Source organism: Saccostrea cucullata, unplaced genomic scaffold (assembly GCF_032062105.1).
Source record: "Saccostrea cucullata isolate Sc308-1 unplaced genomic scaffold, CSIRO_AGI_Scuc_v1 ctg2142, whole genome shotgun sequence".
Classification (NCBI taxonomy): domain Eukaryota; kingdom Metazoa; phylum Mollusca; class Bivalvia; order Ostreida; family Ostreidae; genus Saccostrea; species Saccostrea cuccullata.
In genome coordinates, this window is record NW_026936625.1 from 62,501 (window position 1) to 68,880 (window position 6,380).

Here is a 6,380-nt window from a genome sequence, read left to right on the forward strand (position 1 = left end):
TCCCTCAGGCATAGCTCTGGTCCTTGTTCGGATTTTGGCTCATGTTCGGCACTTTCGATCCATGCATTGTAGCTCTTTATCTTTTTTTAAGATTTCCAATAGTTTTGGTCTGAGCATCACTGAAGAGACATTATTTGTCGAAATGCGCATCTGGTGCATCAAAGTTCATACCGTTCTTTTCTTATGATAAATATAGAGTTTTACGATATTTCTGTTAGATCTGTCACTCCAGTATAATTGACCAGAATAGTAAAATTAATGTCTAAAGTTGATAGAGCAATTCGCTATAGATATTTGGGACTCTAGGTCTGATCAGAACAGTGTGATATTGGGTTAATATCAAACAATTGTTTTGTATTATTAGTCTCCCTTTCTCGCTCTGCTGAGAAGAGGGAGGGGTGCTAGTTTACTCTCGGTCCATCTATCCACCTGTCTGTCCTTCCGATTGCGATTTTCCGGATTTTTCTTTGCACTGTACATGTGCCTTGAATACTCACAGAACAAGTATATTCATTACGTTTGACATACTTTTGACTGAATTATATTACCGTTAGGGGACTTTATTTTGTTAGTTTTGGGGGAAAAAGTTATTAATTTTATCATATAGACTCTTACTTACCATGATTGCCTATTCTACTTTCCCGTCTACAATTTATTTGATGATATTTGAAAATGTAAATGTAGTATACATTCTCTGATCCGTTTACCGCTGAATATATCAAGTTTAAAAATTTTGTCCACAGGATGGATCTATAGACAGCAATTCTTCTCAGTTTTGTACAAAAACTTGAGACGCGCCGCGACAAAGTGATGGCAGCACCTGAAATTCAGCGCAGCATTATACCATAGAAATTAAATGTTAAAAAACAACAAGTAGACATTTTCTTTAGATCATTTACATGCACAAAAGTGTACAAAGTGGGAATGAAATTGGGAGCGTTAGATGTTGCAAACAGTACCTCATAGGTCAAAATGTTGGACCCCCCCTTTTACAAATTCCTGGATCCGCCTATGAAACTTGATATCAAATCTTACATAAAACCAACAAACAATTTCCAATATATACACAGAGAAAGTTTTCAAGTGGTATTCAAGGTTTCGTTAAAGGTAAATGCAAACGGCATGTGAGAAACTCTTTTCAAAGAGAAGCTCCTCTGATATAGAAATAGATCTTATTATCACAGGAATAATTGGAACAGACAGAAATGAGATCCTAAATAAAAGCAACGGCCAATTGAGACTCCACAATAAATTGGTTAGGTTACGAAGAAATATTTTCTCGAAACCAATTAAAGCTTATAGCAAAGACAAAAGCAATTTAAGGCGATTATGATATAATTAATACACGGCTAAGGTGGACCCTTGATGAGGCAGACCTTAGGGAAAGTACCCGTCACAAAAACTGCCGTAAACTTTTTACTATTTCTATTTCAATCAGAAAGGAATGCCTGGTTTAGACGTTTTCAGGGCGTCATGTGATCAGCCCTTTTCCAATCAGAAATCTACAAATTTGTCTGAAGCGGGATAATTTCATTTTTACACCAGATTTCCAGGATTTTTGTTTTATATTCCCTATTCATAGTTTTATAGTTATTTATGGATGTTAAGGATTTTAGAAAGTATTGTCAAATAATTAACGTGCCATGCTTGAAGATAACTGAAATCGTGCACTGATCAAAATATTGATATATATACACTGGATGATAGGTTTATTTCTATCACTCTTGAAAAGGGAAAAAATTGAAACTGAAATATAAGTATATATAGGGATACTGATAAATCCCCTAAAACAACCTCCAAGTTCAAATAATGTTCAAACTCTGAGGGTCGGGGGTCAATATTCAACAGGGTCAATTTTCAACTTGTTGAGGTCATCAAGAAGAAGAAAAAAAAATATCAAGCTGTTGAAAAATGACCCCGGGTAAAAATTCAACGACTTTTGGTCTCAATTTTCAACGGAGAAAAACCACCTTCGGTTCAATACTCAACGTGGAAAAATGAACTCCGGTTCAATTTTCAATTCGGGTCATTATTCAACGTTACAATGCGCTATCTGATGACTTTGAATAACTCATATACATAGATACTTTTTCTCGATTTATTTCTCCATGTTTTCAAAACTGTCATCTCAAAATAATACTATTTGTGTGTTCCTGACATATTCTTTCACTATCTCGACAACAAAACTTTCCGTATAATTGTTTTAATAACCCTCATGGCCTTGAAATTGAGATTATCGAAAATTTGGCCTATTCAAAAGGGTACCTGTAAAGTGAGAAACGAAATAGAAACGAAACGAAATCTGCCGAAACGAAACGAAACCTAAGAAAACGAAACGAAACCTAACAAAACGAAACGAAACCTAACAAAACGAAACGAAATCACGACGAAACGAAACGAAATCACGACGAAACGAAACGAAACCTAACGTAACGAAACAAAACTATCAAAATGTTTTCAAATCAAGGTACATGTGTATGTGTAACTGCATGTGGACTTTTTTTTTACTTCAAATAAAATTTATACATATAAGAAAGTTCAAGCACTTGTTAATATAAAATGTAATTACTGATAAATTTTGCTCCTTTCTCAGTCTAATGATGTATTTACATGTTTGCCAGCTGCAAATATGCACGAGCGTACTTTGCATGTATAATTTCAATATGTGCAGTATTTTTTTTTTTTACAAAGATATATATATATATATATATATATATATATATATATATATATATATATATATATATATATATATATATATATATATATATATATATATATATATATCCATCCGACGCGTACGCCTATGTATGTACTTGAAGAGAAACAGTGGTCTGTGGTGCTTGAACTACTAGTATATACATGTATATGAAGTAAAAATAGACCATATATTTTGTTTCGTTTCGGTTCGGCAGGTTTCGTTTTGATTTCGTTTCGGTAGATTTCGTTTCGTTTCGGCAGATTTTGTTTCGTTTCGTTTCTATTTCGTTTCGCAGTTTACAGGTACCCTATTCATAATGCCATTTTGATCTGTAAACGCTTCATGTAGATGTAAATTTAGGTCTATGATGTAAACTACAAGAGTACTTGATAGAGGAGTAAGGAATCTTTTAAAGTCTTTTTTTTTTGCAATTAAGGTAAGAATTTGGAAGAATTAATTTATCCAGAACAGTGCGCTTTTGTGCGCAATAAATATCCATTTTTTTCAATGGGCGGCACTGTAGCTCTCTGGTCAGTCAATATATGTCATATATTTTCTCGAAAAGCTACAGATGACTGCAGCTAGGTAATTTCTATTATAGCATGATTTTAATAGGTATGGTACTTTAAGTATTATTTTCATATACACCTCATATCTCAAATTTTATGTTGTGATAATAAATCGTCACTTTTTAAATTCCGTTCACTGTGAAGAGGCTTAGCATCGTTTTTGAAAGGGGGGGCAGAGAATTTTTTTTTACCTACCTGAAATGTTGACAAGCAAAAAAAAAAAAAAAAAAGGAAAAATTGCCCAAAGTCGAAAATACTATTTGTTGGGGGTGGGGGGTGGGGGTGGGGGGTGGTTAAACTTTTTCTCAGCGTCAACTACTTTTAGTACCAATTCTTATACTACATTTTCGGTACATTTCTCAAAGTGGGGGGGGGGGGGGGGCAACCAGGCTTTCAATTCGAATTCCTATAGTGTAAGTACGGTTGGGAAAAAAGTGGGAGGGGGGGGGGGATACAACGTCCCTGCTGTGTTGAAATTCTTACTTTGATCTGACATAAAAATCATTTCTGAAAAAAATAAGATTTCAGCGCTTAATTCATACTTCGTACTATTTTTCTTGTGGCTCTAAGGTCATTGTTGATAATGAAAATAAATATAACAAATTTTCAATGTTCTTGGTGAAAATTACAGCAAGGGGTCGGGACTATCCTTTTTTGTCGGTGATTGCCGTACGTTCGGATGTCAAAAGGATCGGGGGTGCACGACTGCAGTTAATTTGTCCGTAAAAACTTTAACCTTAACCTTGCTCATAACAATGCATAACTTTTGAATGGGCGAGGCTATGGCTTTCATATGTAACGATATCCTTTTAACAAAACCTTTTTAGATCCTGAGGTACCATGAAAGACATAATGACCTAGACCTTGGGGTTTAACACACTTTATTTTTTTTTTGTGGAGCAATTGTTTCTTTTTAATACACCTTTTTCCCATTGTAAACATGATGAAAATGTGTAATAAATATATAATTTGTGAAAAAAATCTCAATAAGCCCCGGGGTTAAAAATCGGGGGGGGGGGGGTGTGGAGTGGGGGGGGGGTCCTGTCCACAAGTACCTGTGCTCTCTAAGACATGTAAAATGTTATGTATGATGTCAATAATATGCAAATACCGAGAAAAACCATGTGAGTGCATAGCTGTATTTTGACTTTTTCCCCACTGCCCTAAGATGAGAAATTCATGAAAAGCTTCCACCAAGTCTTTACAAGTTACCCTGCTATTCACACATTTCACGCACCAGTGACCACAGCAGGCTTTTACGCAGGTTTCGTCCACGTGAACTGGTACTCATTCACTTGATATTTGACTTTGGCGAGATTATACTGCGATTTACAGAGAGCTTCTACACAGATTTTTTCCTGGATTTTTCGTGTTATCTACGAGGATGGATTTCACGGACGACAGTTTTGTACGGCAGCCGACGAGAGGACTGAGGTAAAACAAGGCCGTAACTACCATTGAGGCAAGTGAGGCAAATGCCTCACTAAATTTTTCAAGTTTTCTGAAAAGTGAAAAAGTTTTAAATTGTACTAATGAGTGTCTTACTTTGTGCTAAATATAAATATTTTCAACATTTATTTCCATTTTTTTAAATCGTTCATCTCAACAGTGCCTTATTTTCATTTCGTACGTAATTCAAAATGTTTATTTGTAAATTGTTCGATTATTTTACACCCTTTCTAAAAATTTCTCACTCATATTGAAACACCACTACTTTCCAATGGAGGGCTGCGAGTTTTAAATCTGTAATGGGCTTTCAGGATCACTGAAGATGATGAACAGTAAGAGATTTTTTTTGTGCCAGTACTTACTATGACATAGGATCTCAGTTTTTACAGTCTCATCCGAAGGACCGGTCTCTACATCCCGCAGTAGGATTCGAACCTGTGATCTAAGGATCAATCCTTAAGACTTAAGGCTTCTGCGACTTTAGAGCATATATGCTCTAACCACTGCGCCATGCGGGTGACAATTCAAAACGTAAAAACTTTTTTAAGATTAAATCTTTTATTTTCTAATACCTAGGTTTCAGGACCCCCTCCCCCTGAAAACCCCCATTACTTGTCATCAGGTACGTACTACCCTTGCCCCCGTCTGGGGACTAGGAATGCCCAGTACACTTGCCTCACTAAATATTCGAGCTTAGTAACGGCCTTGTAAAAAACAGTTCTAAATGCTTGAATAATTCTCCATTTTTAGCAAAGTGAAACAACATGGTCAAGTCACAGAACCAATGCATGCCTTGTAAACATTTATTAAATTACGATGTAGGTAGCATAATGAACTCATATATACATTTGTATATCATCATAAGGTTCTTGCGGGTATCTTGGAGTGGGTGGGGCCATGGGTGGGGTGTCTGTAGGGGAGATTGGTGGCAAACACCCCCCCCCAAAGAAAAAAAACGAACAAGTTTGAAAAGAAGTTTACTTTTATTAGCTCACATAAGCCAAAGGCTCAAGAGTCTGAGCCTGACAGCTTTTCTGATCACATTTTGTCCGGCATCTCTCCAGTTGTCCGTCTGTCTGTCTGTAAACTTTTAATTTACATGTTAAAATTCTCAAGACCCTCATACTAGGCCATTTTCAACCAAACTTGGTACAATTCAGTATCCGTTGGGATTCATGTTTGTCTGTATGAACAATGATGAAGGGTCAAACCTTTTTCCAAGGGAAGACATTAAAAAACTTTGTGGAAAATTACATCTTTCAAAACATACAAAAAAAAACTTAATATGTGGGTCTTTAAAAATCTTCTCCTCAAGAATAAATAAATATATTTGGACATATTTATATAAAAGCATTTTATGGTAGTGTAAATTCTAGTTTGTTCAAATAATCAGACCTACATGTACATGTAAATAAAATTTTACATACCAAGGATTATCTATAGGAAAAATCTTTAAAATTCTACTTTAGAACAACTAATTTAAGGTTGTGTAGATTCAAGTTTGTTGAAATCATGACCCTTCTGGGAATAGTTTGTGATCAAAGTTTTACATAGGAATACATGGAATATATGTATATATGTCAGACAAATCTTTAAAAAACTTCTTTTCGAAGACAACAAGTAAATATTTGGATAAATTTTTGTCCCCCGCTTTCGCGAAA